This window comes from Lonchura striata, chromosome 2 (assembly GCF_050655825.1).
Source record: "Lonchura striata isolate lonStrDom1 chromosome 2, ASM5065582v1, whole genome shotgun sequence".
Taxonomy (NCBI): domain Eukaryota; kingdom Metazoa; phylum Chordata; class Aves; order Passeriformes; family Estrildidae; genus Lonchura; species Lonchura striata.
This window is the reverse complement of record NC_140704.1, coordinates 69040850-69058546: the sequence shown is the minus strand read 5'-3', so window position 1 is coordinate 69058546 and position 17697 is coordinate 69040850. Positions and strand designations below refer to the sequence as shown.

Here is a 17697-nt window from a genome sequence, read left to right as displayed (position 1 = left end):
GCTCTGTTCTACTCATACTCTACCTCCTGCCAAAAAACCCCAAACCAACCAAAAACCCCAAACAAAACCAAATTAAATCACAAAAATGCCACCAGTATATGAAAATGAGTTGGATAGTAAAGTTGTGAATGAAGTTTGTCCAGCTGTTTTACAATGTAGGTTATGTCTCAAGTTAGGATGGACTTAATTTTAAAAAATATTTGCATTAATCCCTTATTGCTTCCAGAAATCCCCATAAACTAAGCATCAGATTTTGGATAGGTGATTTGCAGGAGAAATGTCACACCTGTAAGTACTGTGGAGTCAATGAAATACTACTCTTAATACAGGTCAGTGCTGAATTCACGCTTTAAAAAGCTAATAGTTAGTCTTCAGATGGAAAGACTCTAATGAAAACCAAAGCATCATTAACAGTCATGTAAAAGCAGAACTGTTAGTCTTGGTGCGTTGTCTTGTGTTCTCTCCTGGGAGACTAAATCACACCACCGTACATTTTCTATATAAACAAATTGAATAAAGCATACATCTTCACTTTTTATGCTGAATGCCAGTGAAATTAGATCTCTGCTTAGTTCATAAAATATTTTAGAACTAGTCTGGGTGAGAGGTGTCAGGAAAATGTAAGCTGTTTTCCTTATGTAATGTTTCCATTACTTAACACATACATACCCTAGTTTTAACTGCCATTGGTATGCAAATTCAGTGTTGCATGTATTGAGAATTACCAGAATTATTTACTATCACTAGCCTTCAAAGTAATCAAAATTAGGGGACTGCGTCTAACAGCTTTTAGCCAAGGTACATCTCTGCCTCTTGAAGAGGATTGTGGCTGTCTCCTGTAACATCCTCTCCTTAGACACCATTACTTTTAGTGCTGAGTGGGAGTGTACCAGGGGATATAGTTGTGACAAAATCCCAGGGCTCCTACCAGCCATCTTCACCCCAGGGAAGGCAGAACCAGCACACTGTGCAACACTCTGGAAGTCAGGTGCAATTCAGGGGCCCCTGCAGTGAGCATCGCAGCTCCGGTACACTGATGTTATGGTACTCCACGATTCCGGTGGAGACACATTTTCTCTGATTCCATTTACCAGCAGAGAGGAAATGGGTCTTTTTCTGCATGCTCAAAGGAAACAGAACCCTTAAGGCTCTGGGTTGCCTTGGGAGAGCATTTCTGTGGTCAGTACTTCACTCACATTTCCTAATGGCTAAACAAAGAAGAAAGGTTCAGGAAAAAACTCGTGGTATTTGCCAAATTGTTTTGAAGGCTTTTCAGCATCAAAAGCCTTAGAAAGTTCACTTGTGAAATACCTCTGTTTATAGGAAGCCCAGGTGAACAACACATGCAGCAAGTGTTATACTCTTGTAAGGTTTGGGGGTTTTTGGCTTAGGAAAAGAGAAGATGTAGTTCCCTTAGAAAAATCTGTGGATGTTCTAAAGTATATTTGCTATTTTTCTTACAATTTTCTGTTAAAGTGCTTTTGGATTTGCTTGTCAGTGACATTCATTGAGCTGCACTAATTTTGAAAAATTCAGAATAGTTTTGCCACTTTAGAGATAATCCATGAAAGCTCTCTTCCTGCAGACTGCAATAAATCATCCCCTCCACTAAAAGCCTGGATGTCATTTGAAATTTATTGCATGGAGCTGGTAGTGGACTTAAAAGCCATTTCACATGTCTTATTACTCCAGTCATCTAATTTATGGGTTTCAGCCACAATTGTAGTTGGAAAAGTATTTTCCTTCAACTGATTAATATGATTTCTGCTTTTGCATTCATTTCCCTTTTTATAGTTTTCTATAATCATTGCAATACACTTTGGCATCCAGTGTTTTGATATGAAACTGGAAAAAAGGTGCCAAGACAGACTGATGCAGATTGACTAAGCTTTGCTGGCTCTTAGCTGCACTTGTCACAAGGTATCTTAGTTATTGTTAGCTGAGCAATCTTGCCCTAGGAAAGAGCAAGCTGTCAGGAGTTTCCACATTTAACATGAGAATTTGTAACTCTGTGAAGGGAGTATGAAGGCAACCTATTAAAGGCAGATGAGGTAAACAGAAGTAACACACATTGTACAAATAATAACAAGATATTGGTACTTTTTTTCTATTCACTTTTTAGTGTGAAAATTAGTTTGAATTTACTGTGCTACCTAAGAATGACCTTTGATTCTCATGAGGCTCATGACCAAAAGGAAAAAAGGCATGGAGGACATGAGTAAATGAAATAAAAGTTAGTACAGATATTAACTTCTGGATGGGACCTTGTTATCCATTTTATGAGTTCAGTCTTTTTCTCATTTTTTGTTGATATGAGTGCTACATGAATTAGCAATTCCTCAACACACAATGCTGTTGTATATGGTCTTGCATGTATGCTTGCACAAATAATTTGTAAAGTGTACTATGAAAGGATCAAAAATTCTACAGGCTTTCTTCTTCTGGAAGAAGAAGAAATACTGAATAATTCTTGTCCTGATTAGCTTGCACTACTCTTAAATGTGGTCCATCCTATACTCGTACTGGTGTGTGCATATGTGGTAATGGTGGTGAGGCACCTGATCAGTATTACCACATAGCATAAGAACATGATGTGAGGAATTAAAAGCTCTCACTATATTTATTTCCTATGTAAGTCAGTGCAACAGTAATGGGTTGGGCACAGACCCATCCACAATTGCTTAAAGACAGTCCATGAGGCATTGGATGGAGTTTGTCTGCAGCATAGGTGTGGCTAGAAAGGGCAGTCTTTTCTGTCTGGTGCCTGTGGCGAGTGCCCAAAAACAGGTGGCAGAGGGCACAGCCAAGCTGCAAGCTGTGCATGATGCTGCTCGGTCAGATGGGCACAACTGTGTTTACTGGCCAGAGTGGTGACCTTACTACAACAGATAAAGTTGACACACTACAAACAGCTTTCTAAGACTAATACATGTTTTTACTGCATGATTATAAAAATACAGTCCAATGAAGGAGGGGAGGAGGCAGAGGGAAGGGTGGGAGAGAAAGCCATAGAGCTCTGACTCCCTAATACCCATTGGCTCTCTTTCCTGAGAATTCATAAAGATTTAAAACAAGAATGGTATAAAGAGAATTCTACTGTGGTTTCTACAATGCATGTTTTCTGCTAATAACACCTGGGAGGCAGTGTGAAGTAACAGCTGAGGTGCTTAAGGGCACCTCTAGTGCCATCTACCTCCTGTGCACATCTGTGGATTTGGGCATACATCCAAAAGGAGGCTGGGAAGAAAATCAGCCAACTATGAGACCTTTGCAACAGGAGGAGGAGATAGTTCTCTGCTGCTGAATCTGAAAGTTTCTGGGTGTAACCTGGGCACTTCAAGGTTCAGAATTTTTGCTAAGTGGTTAAGTCAGAGCAGAACTCGGAACATCAGTTTGATACAAGGGAGCTGAAATTGCTCCTTGTGCTACCAGAAGGGAATATTGCACTGGGAGGCCTCCTGTTCCCCTTGAAACAATCAACTGCCAGCAAACAGATTCTGCAAGCCTTGGTAAGGGAGAAATACCACCTACCTCATGGCCTGGCCTTTGCTGGGTGAGGGGATGTGTGGACTCTCAGTGTCTGGGTTCAGTACAAGTGGACCTGGCAAATGAAAGTGGCAGTTTAGTCAGGAATTTGCTCTCAGATGCCACTGCTGAATAGAAAGCTGATGCTGTAATACAGAATACAATGCTGGAAGTCCCAAGATGATGAAAGATTAATGAGCAAGGGTTAGGCTTGCAACAGCTGTTTCTTTCTTTCCTGCACATAGACAGTAATGCTATGCAAAGATAAACATATTAGCCAAATATTAACTCTTTTTTAAAGGCAACAAAAAGCAGCATGTGACAGGTTCCTGTATCTAAACTAGAATAATGCAGGTTGCCAGTTCTAAGCTGAACTCAACTGAGCTGGAATTTCAAGAGAAGATCATTTTGTATAGCACCATCAGTTCACATTAGGATTTAATAATGAAACAAAGACCTGTTTTCCATGCAGAGAAGTTTATCTAGGAACCAGATCTTGAACAATTAATGCAGCTACTACAAACACAAGACCTAAGGTGATTTACTTGATTTGAGGTTTGCAAGGCGGGCACTGCATATTTTCTGTCATTAATTTTTCACAGTTCAGACTTCAGCATAATGATCTGTCTGCTGCTGGACAATGTTTTTGGGAATGTTCAATCTGTAAAATAATTTGCTTCATCTGTAGAGAAGTCTTTGTGTTTGCTTCCTGCAAATATTCCTGCTGCCAAGTTTTACCAGCACAAGTATATAAAGACACCAATTTTTAAAACTATATGCACAATTATTTGTGCTGAAAGTGCATGTGTGTTCTTTCATTCAGGAAACAAAAAACAGTGTAAATAGTCTCAATTAACTCTGATGGAGCTTAAAAAGAAAATATTGAACTGTCTGTGCTTGCACTTGCAGAGTGTTGAAATAGATTTTCTCTCAAGTCAATTGAATACTTTCAAGTGAATTTTAGCACAAGAGGTTGGAAAGCTGAATTAAGCTAATAAATTCTTATAGTGAGTTATTTGTTCAACTGTTTTAATAGGCAATTCAACCTATTGCATTTTAGTTATTTGCTTCTTCCATTTGGCTTTTGTTTTTTAAAGCAACATGGTCTTTTAATGAAATCTATATCCATTCTCTCTTTTTTTTACTGTGAGGCGGTAGGCATATAAAGGAAATCTACAATCATTGTGCTATTTCTTCACCTTGCCACACTGACAGTGCCTGCTCTTCATTGCTCTCTGAGACAGAGACAAAAAAGACACACCGGGAAGCAAGGCCCCAGAGCAGTGCAGCTCAGCAGACAGCAGATTGCTAATGGCACCTGTATTTCAGTTCACAGTAGTGACTGCTAACAACACACACAGTGCGCTATACTTGGTTTTTTTTTTTTTTAGTTCTTCCCCCCCCCCACCCCCCGCGCTCTTTTCCCCACTCCCACATGCTTAATTAGAAAATCTGATGCAGCCAGAGACGTTATCTGCCATACCGTGTGTGTTACTGAGGAATGCATTCTTTGATGTTGCTGATAAGCTTTCCTGTGTTGTGGGTAGTTAATTGGTAGTGGAAAGGAAATGTCTGGACTAGTGTAAAAGGAAGCTTCCTAACTGTCTCTCCTGCAGCTGGTCCCACTGGTTGATGAGCCAAGGTGTGGTATTGATGTAGCAGTGGTGAGGAGGTTCTGCCAATATTGCCCAGCCCCCAGCAGAACTGTGCAGAGCACCTGCACCTTTGGAACAGGTTCTGAATTCTTCTTCTCTTTCATCTTTGTAAGGGAACAAAAATAGGAATGAAACACAGTTCTTCCCAAAACCCGGAGGGCCAAATTTCCTGCCAGTATAAATCAGCATGTGCACTGTAATCTCTCCCTGGGTCATGCTAGTCCATGAGAGCAGGGAACGTGAATGGCGACGCATTTGTTAAGCAGTGAACCAGCCAGCAGGTCAGATACTTGCAAAATTCAAAATAAGAATCTCAGTTTTATTTGAGGTTTATTTTCTTCATCTTTCAAGCTTTAATTTGCCTTTCAATCATATTTTGCCTTTGTTGAATTTAGTTACTAAATCTTCCATTTTAGTTCCCATTTACAATGCTACAAGCTAAGGCTTGCTTTATTCTTCTATTTTAACTAGACAGTGGAAGGACCATGATCTTTCTCTGGCATGCAGGACTTATTTAGGGATTTTGGTTTGGGTTTGTTTAGCAGTATTAGATCATCTGGATTTTTTTTTTTTTGATTTTTATCTTTTTGCTGTTATTGCTCAAAAGGCAACTTTCTTTATCCAGTAATAGATTACTGTGATTGTGAAAGGTCCTTCTGTTCCTAATGAACTTCAAATTATTTGTTCTAGTCATTTGGCTCTGTTGGATATTGACATTTCTTTTTGTTTCCTTTCTCCATTTTCTACAATGCCTAACTTCTGTTTTCTACTTATCATTTTCACCTTTCTCTTTCTTCCATTTGTTATAGGCATTTGAAAATTTGCAGATGCTTTCATTTCCATTGAAAGCCTGGCTGCATTTCTGCAACCACTGTGATGCTATTTTGAATCATTATATAGTGGCTTTTGGGGTATCTAATACAAGGTATTCTTAAACCCTTGCCAATCGTTGCCATCTTTCCCTTATATTTTGGTTTTTCCTGCTGGGTGAATTCAGGCCTAATTGCATTCAGCTCTTTTTAAGCTGACCCTAGAAGAGCACCAAGTGGAAAGGTAAATGGTTTCATGTGCTGTGCAAATGTAGCAGATGAGATGGAGCCCTTCTTACTTGTATGTAAGGAACACAAGGAACACAATTCTGTTTCTATTCTTTCTCATCGGCCAGAACGTTATGTTGTATGTGATGAAGGTACTCCGTGGGACACAGAGAACTTCTCCCTCTCCTTACATTTACTGAGTTATATTGACTTTGATGATTTTCCTTTCCATCTCTCCAATGTGAATGGACAGAATTAGCTAATAATTGAGGCTTATCTTGCTGGGACATTCATGTTGGCTTGGGCTGGTTGAAGGGCTCTGTCAAAGCTGTCAGGCTCAGTTCTGCCCCTCCTTGACTTCTACTGTATGTTGGTGACAATGTGGTGTGCAGGCTGCTGCTTCCTCAACAACCCTGGTGTGGTAAATGCATGGCAATTACACCGAAGTCCAGCTATCCAGCTAAAAGAGATCCAGAGCAGCTCACAACAGATTTTCTGTTAAAAAATTAGGGGCGTACTGTAACATCAGCCAGATGTGAAACCCTTTGGGGCAACTTTTGCAGTTTGGTTCACAAATATGTGGTAATAGAGGAGATTCAACCTGTTTTCCCTCCTCATACAAGGGAAAACCAGTATCCTACTAATGCCAATGAGGAGAGACAGATGGTCTTGGTCAGGTACCTCTCACAGTGTTGTGCTGCCCTTCTTGCTTTGTACCCATCTGTATCTGCAGTGCTGCATTCCATGTTGAAGTGGTGCTGAAGCATCTAGGAAACATAGGAATGCAGCAGAGGAGGAAAAAACTGTTTTGTCCCAATTACCATACTTTTAATTAGGGCTGAAGATTATCTAACCTTGGTGATACCTTGGAGGTGATAGTATCTGTGTGAGTTAGGGATTTCCATTACCTCTGGAAGTAAGGTCCTTCTAGAGAGGTCACCATACTTCCAGGCTCTGTCACATCCAAATGAATTTGTTTGAGAAGATAGGCTGACAAAAGTCTTTCAAGTAAAGTCTTGGGAAGAACAACTTAGAAAGCATCTTATTCTCTCCAATTAATCTGGCTGATCTCCAGTTCAGGTAGAAAGATGTTACATTACTGATGAACATGAATGTCTGATTCCACTTCCACTCCTTAGTTTCTGTGAAATAGGAAAGTAGGCAGCTCTGTTTTCAAACTGTGATGAAAACATGTTAGAGCCTTATTTGTGACCAACCCTGAACTTTCCCATGTTGACAGAGTCTGAGATTAGTTGCTGCACAAATAATATATGACAGGCCACACCACTCGCAGGGTATATGACATATGTGTGGGATGATAATTTTTAGTAGTTTGCTCAATACGTGTCTTTTCAATCTGAAATACATGTGTCTGTGTAATGCATAATTTACCTTATTAATAATTTGCCTTTCAGACTGCTAAGTACGTACAGTAGCATGCATACACCCCAGATGGGTAACTCTTGTTGGTGTTTGGCAAAACCACAACTCTTTTACAGGTTTTGCAGTCACTTGAGAGGATGTTTGAAGGCTGGAGTAGTGTGGCAATCCCTGCTAGAGCTGACAGGGTATGAGAAGAACTTTTATATTTCATCTTTTTTTTCTTCCTGATCCTACTGACTCATACACACTTTTTGTTGTCTGTTTATGCTCTTTTATATGCACTAATTCAGCTGGCTGATTAAGTTCCACCACCCACTTAAAACTCCAATGGATAATGTTTTAGACCCAGTGTCTCACATGTGCAGACCCCTCACACATCAATGTCATTATTGGGATTGCTTTTACTGATAGCAGCCACGTGGCAAGTGTACAAAGAGCAGCCTGCAGAACAAGCAGCATGAAGGGCATCATTCATCAGGTTTGTTTACAAAAACTCATCATGTCTCTAAGCATGAAAAACTTGTGCTCCCCTGCCTTCTCCATTCTTTTCCTTCTGCTGCCTGTGATCACGCATACTTTTTCTCAGTCTTGATTTTTCACATTGTGGTTTTGAGTGAGGAGTCCAGATAGGATTAGGTTGTGTCTTACTGTTGCATAGAAACCTTTGAAGAAGATTCAAGGAATCTCCTGGGCTTTTGGAGGATACAGGAAGGTTCATTACTACCACATGCACAAGAGGAGTTTGATTATCTCTAGTAAAATATGTACTTGTCTGAAATACTTCATGTGAGTGGCTCAAATTAAGCCATTGCTTAAATTTAAACACATGCTTTAAACATAGGTTTCTTTCCTGAGCTAGATCCATGAAAGGCCCTCACAGGGACAGACTGCAACAGGTTTGTAGCACCATCTCTGTGGAGCTACTTGTGGGAGCAAGAGTCCTCACTCAGTTCTTCTGGATATTGATGATTTATTTTGGCTTTTATGTTAATAAGGTGTCTCTGCTTGCTTGGTATAATCATCACAATGAATCCAGTAAGCTTTCATGACCTTAAAAAGGGTAACTTAATATTGGCATTAGATTTTAAAGGGGGGGATTGTCATGAGTGTTCTTAATTGAATCTGAAAGACAAAAAAGACTGTAAGGATCTCAGTTGGCATTTGAAAGAATGCCGTCTTCTTGTTCTAGGGTGTATTTTCTCATTAAAATGCCCTCTTTCCTGTAATCACTATTTCACAGTTCAGCCATCTCCAGATACTGTGAAACAGCTGTGCAAAGGTCAAGTGCAAGAGGGCAATAGGAGAAGAAAATGACACCACAGGTCTCAGGGTTTCCAACCATCCTGTTAACAAATTTACTGACACAGGGCATAATTTTCACTGACACTGCCCATTTTTTACTGACACTGACTCTTAAGACTCCATAGGGAGCAGATGCTGACATCTCTCTTGACTTAGAAAAGTTCATTGCTGAAACAAAAGGGTTTTATGCAAAGATTTACATAAAGTGTCTAAACATAAGTGGGGGATCAATAGTTCTTCAAGTCTGAGTAATGATCTCACATAGCAAAGCTACATTTTAATTAATAAGAACGCATCCATACTTTATCTTATTTTCACACACAGAGACACACACCTTCCCCCAGCCTATCTTGGTTTTTTTTTCAAGCATATACTATTTCTTATCACATCCTAGTCTGAGTTTCTTTGGGCTGTGATTCTTCTTTGAGACTTGTACAGACAGACCTAACACCCTTATGGCTTTTTAGTGAAGCCATTGAAGCTTGGTGCACCTGTACAACCTTGCAGATATTACTGTACAATCAAGACCTTGGCTGAGAGATAAGGGTAGCTGGTAGGTCTCAAAGAGCTTATTCCCTCCTGCGTAGCTTTAGTTGTCTGCTTTAGTACCATGCTTAAATTTTGTCTTCTTGGTCTCTCCAGTTACTTGCTGATGACTTTTCAGTCCCACATAAACATGGTTTTGTCTAGTTCATCTCTTAAACCCGACAGCTAAACTGTGCTCTGTGTGGTGCACTTGTAATTCCTTCTCCTTTGCTGCTTGTGTTCCCTCAGTTGTTGACTGTGACTGGAAAATAGGCGTACAAAGCATTTTGCATTCTCTGAATGTACCACACAGTAATTCTGCTGTCTGAAAACTCTGTAATGTCAATAATTGATGCACTTGAGAAGTGGTAATTAAATTAGTTAATTATGCTGGTAAAATTACATGCAATTATGTGACTGCAGGGTATGTTTAGTAAATTAGGCTTTCCCATACTCACTACATATTGTGGTGCCAATTTTGTTCCTTGATGATTAGGTAGCTTTTGATACTTCTTAATTGATTTAATACCTGGATCTTCATTAGCCCTCGATTGCTATGCAATGTATGTCTGACATTTTTCTCTCTGATATTTCACAGAATATCATTCATCAAAAAAAAAAAGAAAAAAGAAAAAAAAAAGGAAAAAAAATCAATCCATACGTATATACACATTCCTGTCAGATGTTAAAGCATCAAGACTTCAGGGAAAATGCTGTCTTCTACAAGTGTCTTGCGGTGACTTGCCCACTAGTAAGAGATGCCAATCAACTAAGTGTCCCTGGGAACCCTCTAATATAGAATGACTGATTTCATTTATGTTTCTCTTGAAAGATCCAGATAAATAGGTGTCTCAGGGAAGATTGGCACGGTGACAGCTGTTTTAATGACACCTGTTATCTTTGCAGGGAGCAGTGAAAGGTTATTAAAAGGTAACATTAACACAAATAAAATTTTCAAGAGGGTCAGATTTGATTGCGTCTGGTGCTAGGGTGGGGTTTGCTGTATTTCATTCATGCTTGCTCAGTATTTTATGTGTCAGAATAACCTCCCAGCAGATGGTTACCTTCATGCTGGCTGTGTTTGCTATTGCACACCTCTCCCAGATCTGCCTGTCTCCATGCCCTATGTTTCCCCCAGCCCGCACATACTCTATTGCTGTCAAAAATGATGCTTCTGTGATCCTTGTTTAGGGGTACTAGTGACAAACTGCACTAAAGGCTAAGAGCCAGATCTAATTTTTTTGCTCATAGGGCAGAATCTCTGTAGGGGAAAGGAAAGGGTGGGGTGGAACTTGTTCTTTGGTTTTGGAGTCATGAAGTATATAACATGGTCTCTGAAGCATATAACCTGGGTCCAGTCCAGCAGTGTGCCAGTATTAAAAGCAATGGGGTCTGAGTGACAGAGCAGTTAAATAACTGGGCTAAACTGATGTGAGAAGAAAAGGCTCTACTACTATGATGACTTCAGAGAAGGGTGAATGACCACTATCCTGTTGAAGTTATATTTCCAGGGATTTGATACAGACAGAAGCAGGCCAGACCCTTGGTTTGTCAGTCAATTGCTTTGTGAGACACAGCTTCCTCTGATTCTGTGCCTTCATGGTGCCATTTCTGAGGTGGCTGGGGAGCATGGACTCAGTACTTGTGTATGAGCACAAAGGGTGCCCACGCTCATTAAATCTTTACTCACCAGTAAATTCAGAATGTACTGCTCAGAGAAATAACTGCTGAGGAAAGACCTTTGGAGGTGTACAGGTAGCTTTGTCTGAGTGTTGCTTCTTAAAGGAAAAGCAACTTTTCTGTAATTTTCTGTGGCTGCTGGAGCATCTTTACAATGGATTGAATATTAACCTGGGGGGATCAGTTCACGTTGCTTCTGTTTGCTTTATTTGGGCCTTCACTGTCTTTTCCATTTCCCTACTTCTTTTTAACAATGTTTATTACCTAAATCCCTTTTCTTTCCCTCCCCTCACCCAACACAAATTTTGACCAACTCTTTTTATATGGCCAATACACAGCTTAGGCGTAAAACTTTCCAGGAGAGAATGTCCAGTATTTTCAGAGTGCTCAGTCATGGCTAGAGCTAGCAAACTGTCTGGCTTCTTAAACCCTGTCTATTGTGGCTCTTCAGACTTGTTGGTCTTGGGGAACTGAGGCTGTATGGTTCACAAGCACATGTAAACTTCCAAAGGGAGGAAGTCTTCATTTCTCCAAACCCCTAAATTAGTGTGTATAGGGAAGTTTCTACTTTTATGAATAAAACAATGTCACAGATTCTTGTGATGTTTTTGTAATTTTCAAGCTCACATTAAAATTGAAGTTAAATGAGTATTACTGGATGTGAAAGCTTTTCTATATACTTACCAACAGTAAGAACTCTGGTTCTATTTGAGAGGCTAATGAATGCTTGAAAAATCATAGTTTTGTTCAATGAAAAGAGATGCTCTTAAAATATGAAGTAGTAGAATCAATTAGAAAGGAAAAAGTGAAGAAATGTGCAGATTAAATGGGAAAGTTATTTCCTAAGGATTTTAGTGGGGTGTATAGATGCAGGGAGAGGACCTCCTGCAGGCATGCAATGGTCTTATCAGTGAGTCTGTTAAAATACTGTCTGCTTTGCCTGGGAATTTAACAATTTTGTTAAGACTTCTGTGTTTGTGAAGGTGCTTGAATATTGAAAATAAAAGGGAGATCAAACCTAAAATAACTTTAGTAATGCTGGGGATATGTAGAAGCTTCTCACTATTTTTCTTTAGTGGGAACATGGCTCTTGCTGTCTTCTTAAAGCAGTGCATTCAAAAGAACCTATCTTTATTTGGCACATTTGTGCTAGTGAGGCTGGCGTGCTACCTTGTTAGCTGGCATCATGCCATCCCAACAGATGGACAGGAGTATAGACAGCCAGGAGACCATGTACAAGCATCAGTATGTATGTTGAGGGCAAGATCCCCTAGCCAGAAGTGTTGAAATGCTTGTCTGTTCTGTGTTTCTGCGCTTGTGGCTAAGTAAGATGATGTACCAGCCCTGAGTGGAATCAGCTGCACTGGTATAAGCTAATCCTTCACCTCCCAGTTAGGAGCTGCTCATGCAGAATTTGGGTTGGTATTCCTGCAGGAAGTCTGGGGCTTCCTGAAAAACACTAGTGCTTTCTACATAGCACATAGCTCTAAGTGTGGTGAGACCAGCTTTTAAAGTCATGTGTTCAATAGGTCATACTCAGACAGAGCTCCATCGATGGTGGAGCCAGAGGTGTAAATGTCTGAGTCCAAGTCTGATCGATTTATTGAGCCAAGGTTTCTTCTAAGCTTGGAAAGTGGAGAGAGCTTGAGTGTAGATTGTCACAGAAATTCATTGTTAGACTCCTCTGGACATCTTTCATGCTGTTTGTCTTTGCCTCAAGAGACAGCGCTTTCCTAGCGAGACATGCAAATCCACATCTGTTAAAATTAAGTGCTTTTGTAAATTCAAGTAGTAACTTGAATGAATTTATGGACTCAAGGATGAAGAAGATTCATCTAATATTTAGTTTAAGGAGTGGAAGAAAAGCCATGCTTCCATAAGACCATGGCATTAGTTGAACTCTAATCAGCTTTAAATTTGAAATTCACATAGTGGATGTTTAGTTTGGGAATGGCCACTTTTATATAAGTTCAAGTTTGCTTCAAGGTGCTGTAGAGTACACTAAAAAAAAAAAAAATCCCTGTTTCTAATTGAATTAGCACTCATTTGTAATTGTCTTTCTAAGTAAATTGGTTCAAATTTACTGGAATTAAACTGTAATTAAACAACAAATACAGACACTTTTCAGGTTTCTGCTTGAGTCTACTTCATTCAAAGAACTGGAAACCATTTCAGAAGAGTTGTGGGGCATTTTTAAAACCTTACAGAAGACACTTATAGAATGCTATGAAGCAGCAAACAAGGGGTTGAGATCTGTGGTTCAGAGGCCTGCACAATTCTGAGCAAAGGCAGGTAGTGATATTTGCAATGATTCATGAAACCAATATTTGAAAAATTATCTTGGCAACTTAAAGGCTGTACACTTATCTTTTCTCTTCCACTAACAAAGTATTAGATTCAACTATTACCTGAAATATTTTCATTTGGAAAACTCCATCTTGCCATAGGTGTTTAGGTAGATAGTTTGGTCCCAGGGTGTCAAGCTCTTTGGTATGTACTTAATCATGTGATACCTCTTCCATACCATGTACTAACAGATATTTTAGCCTAACTTTGTGTGAAAGACATGTATTTATATTTTTCTAATTTTAGGAAGTGGAACTAGCTGAAGTGGCAATATTTACTTTTGCACATAAGCAATCTAACAAATGAATTAATTCCCCGTAAGAATATTTAAATGTAAAACCCAGTAGCTTACCCAGTCTGAATTGCAAAGAGCCTAACAGATTAGTTAAAGTTCTAGTATGGGTCATGATCATGTCTGTTGGATGAAATATTAATGGGTCCTAGTTTATTTCCAAGTAGGTATATGTGTACAGGTAGCAGAAATGTGGCTTACACCCAGCTTTAAGAAAGATTGTTGAGATGTCTGTTAGATTGGAAAAGGGAAGACTTGGAGATTGCAATCAAAGTACAAAAACACCTGAAGCGAGGGAGGGAAGAGGACAGAGCCAGACTATCTTCAGTGGTGTCCAGTGACAGGACCAGAGGCAATGGGCACAAACTGAAACACAGGAAGTTCCCTCTGAACACCAGGAAACACCTTTATTGCTGAAAGGGTGATTGAACAGTCACACAGGTTGCCCTGGGGGGGGGTCTCTCCTTAGAGATATTTAGAAACAATCTGGATGTGGGCCTGAGCAGCTAGCTCTAGGTGATCCTGCTTGAGTGGGGATTTGGACAAGATGATATCCAGAGTTCTCTTCTAACCTCTGCATGGGAACTAATTGCTGTTGCAATTGAGTTCAGATCATATGTGCCAGACCTCTCAGCCAAAGGGAATTTGGTTCTCCTTTTTTACTTTTCTGAGTTATTTTATGCCACTTGGTTATGTGCAGAGGGTAGTGAGATGTATTCATCTTATCAGCATACTTCCTCCTTTTGTCTGCTGGAAGTGCTCAGCATCAAAGCACTGAAGAGCAGTTAAAATGTACTCAGCAGGTCCTTGATTCTCTATTAGTGCTGTTAGCGATTTTTTGTAAAGCAGGTCCTTATGTGAAGGCACAGGAGAAAGCTGCTCCTGTGATCTTTCTGATCACTCTTTCCAAGTGTTACAGCTCCCAGTATGGGGCTATTTGGGTGTATCCCAGTGAGAGGTTCGGATCTTTATGTGATAATGGCCTCTGTTCCAGTCTTTCACCATGGCATGCTGATGAACTAGGTAGGAATACTCTTTGCCTACAGAATACTCTACATCATTACTTGCAGTGATAATATCATCACTTGTATATCCTTAAACCAAAAAGAGAAACCACTTAAGTATAATCTCCTCTAGAAACCTGTGGGTAACCAATTTGATTTCACAGAGTCATTCCAGGATCACTTAGATTCATAAAGGCCCACATACAGTGTGACCAAACATGCAGTGAAGTACTAGTGATGTCAGTTTGCACAAATATGCCTACACTAGGTATTAAATCTTCACAGTAGGCTTTCTACCAATATATCCTTGTCGTTTTCATTTTATATTTGAAATTATAATTAGTAACAACAGGTGCAGACTAGATTCTCCCTGCAGAAAAGTCAAGTGCTATTGGATAGATAGCAAGGAGAAGGAATGCAGATTTCAGAATGGTATATGGAGCAGCTACAGTACAATTGTATGCTGGATTGGCTAGGGCTCTTCTGAGCCATTACAGCTTGTCCGCTATTTGTATCAAGTTCAAAGTTGTCTCCATAAGAAATATTCCATTTCCATACAAACCAAAGATGCTTGTTTACTCTTGCAGGTCTCCTTTCATCTTTGCTACTTAATGATTCTTGGCTTTTCTCTCTTTGCAGTCTTCACTGTCATGTTGATGCAGCTGAGAGTGAATGCTGTCCTTATTTTAAACCCAGCCATTTTATGTTTGGCTTTTCAAGCATCCAGCCGACAGTGAGTCCAGAATTGGACATTTAGCTACATTAATTGCAATGTGGGTGCATTGCAGTAGCTTTCTGGCTGTTTCATAATTTAGAGAACTTTCCTCTACTTGCCACTGCCTAATAGACATGTTTAGACTGTTGGACACCAGTAAATATGCTTTATTGCCTTTTTGAAATTTTTTTTCATTAAGTCTGAAATCTGCTACCACTAGTTTTCTGTTGCATAAATTCCTTACGAAGGAATCTAAAGTAGTCAAATCCTGTCTACTTTATTGGTTCATGATAGGACATACAGCAGGGAAGTCTAGGCAGAGAGGATTGAAATTACAGAGTAAATCAGAGTATCTCTTGTGTCTCAGTTTACCACCTTAGTTGAACAAATGACAGAACTGTTAGTATGCACCTAGAGCCACTACATATTTGAAGCTTAATCTAATCCTATCCCAGAGCCTCTGGAAGCTCAAATTTGGATGCTACTGCTGTTCTATTATATTAACAATATCTGTATAAACTGGTGGCTCAGCTTACAAAGACCTGGGACTCTGTTGACTTTGACAGAAACCAAAGTCAGAAGAAGTCAGACTTTGAGGGGGAGAAGAGAGATGGAAATTGTGCAGGGTGAGGTCTCTAGGTGAAGTTATTTAATGTCTTGGGACTGGTGGCACCACAGTGCAGACAAGTATTTTGACAGTCTTACTCTAATTCTCCAGAGGGTTTATGTTGTGTGATGCAAGACACTAAAGCAAATTATCAAGTGATAAAGCAGCTGTATATTTTCCTTTAAAGTATCTTCTCATTTTTGAGCTCCAAGGTGCCAGTTTGGTCATGATTTGAAGTGATTGTGTTGTTTTGAATTTTGTGTTGTTTGTTTCTTTGTTTCTTTGTGTTTTCATTTGTGTTCTGGTTTTTTTGGGGTGTTTTTACACCACTGTTAGTTTTATAGAGAAATTTTAGATCTCACATAACTGCTAACTTTTGGGAGCTGGACCTTTAACCAGAACATCAAAGACTGTAACACTGTTGACTGAAGTTGCTGGAGACGGCAAAACTCGGCTTTATGATTGCCAGTTTATTTTATAGGCATGATCAATTGCAGTAGGTCACCTAAAATAACACCCAAAATAGCTGTAAAAACCAAAAAACTAAGATGATGTATTCCTTCAGTCTGGTAAAAACTAATTGAGAACATCAAATGTGTCCATCCAAACCCCAAATAAGTTACACATGTTAATCTGTACTTACAGGTCACAGGGCATATACACAGGGTATTAGATTGTGAGCTTTATATGTGTATCTGCAAAGACTTTTGTATCTTTGCATAAAGAATGCTTCTATTTTGCAGTGCATCAAAAGTAACCCTAACTAAGCCATATAAAGGCATATCACATTCTTCAGCTTTGTGACTCACTTCATTATATGCCAAACACAAATTCCAGCTCCTTGTGTTTTACTTACAATAACATTAGTGTTTAATTCCACAAACTCAATCAAAGCTACACTTAATATAAAGAAAACAGAGTCCTTATTTTATAGCTGCATTAAATACTTTCCCCTAAAATGGTTTAGGGGGTAGCTTTTTTTTTTTTAAATTTATGGATTTTTTTTCACTAAGCTAGAGACTTTGTTTTAGTTTTAGTACTTGTATTTATAGTTGTGGAATGATCATTTTCTGGTTGATTTCACTTTGAGCTCTCTCAAAACCAGTTTTAATAGTTCCATGCCCTTTAAATCTTTTTCTTTCTATCACTGCTGTTACAATATATTATACTTTATATTCTTAAGCTATTAACTTGGTGCTCAGTTAATGATTTGTTGGTGGTTTAAGGGAGTGTATCTGGGTTGTTTGTATTTGTACTAGCTTTTTTCCTTAAGAAGGCAAATAATATAAATAATTCCAATAGTGGAAAAAATAAACCAGCAAGGAGTTTGTTTCATGAGGCTCAGATAAGATGAGCCAACACATAATATATCAATCAACCTATTTTTGGCTAAAAGCTTGCATGGTGTTTGGTAGTTAATGATGATCTGCTTTTCTTGGAGAGATGCAAAGGACAAAAGGGATTTTTCTTTTCTTGATGCCTTACCTCAAATGTTTAAGGAAATTTCTGAGTTACTTCTGGGCTGTTTTCATTAATCTACAGAGCCTGTTGAGTTTGGGCTGTGGGATGATCCCTAGGCAGAAGATGGAGAGGGAGTAAAACAAAGCAGGAAAGAGTAATATAGGG

At 39.3% G+C, this 17697-nt stretch overlaps 1 protein-coding gene and 1 long non-coding RNA gene across 17 annotated transcripts in view; one reads left to right on the top strand and one right to left on the bottom strand.

The window, feature by feature from the left end:
• Positions 1-17697, top strand: part of LOC116183231 (uncharacterized) — a 274914-nt gene that overhangs the window by 96998 nt on the left and 160219 nt on the right. The gene's annotated exons all lie outside the window — the stretch shown is intronic.
• LOC144248256 (uncharacterized) overlaps positions 1-17697 on the bottom strand; it is a 31553-nt gene that overhangs the window by 8356 nt on the left and 5500 nt on the right. The window contains exon 2 of the long non-coding RNA XR_013341643.2: positions 3532-3601. This is a non-coding gene — a long non-coding RNA (uncharacterized LOC144248256). The remainder of the gene's footprint in view (positions 1-3531; positions 3602-17697) is intronic.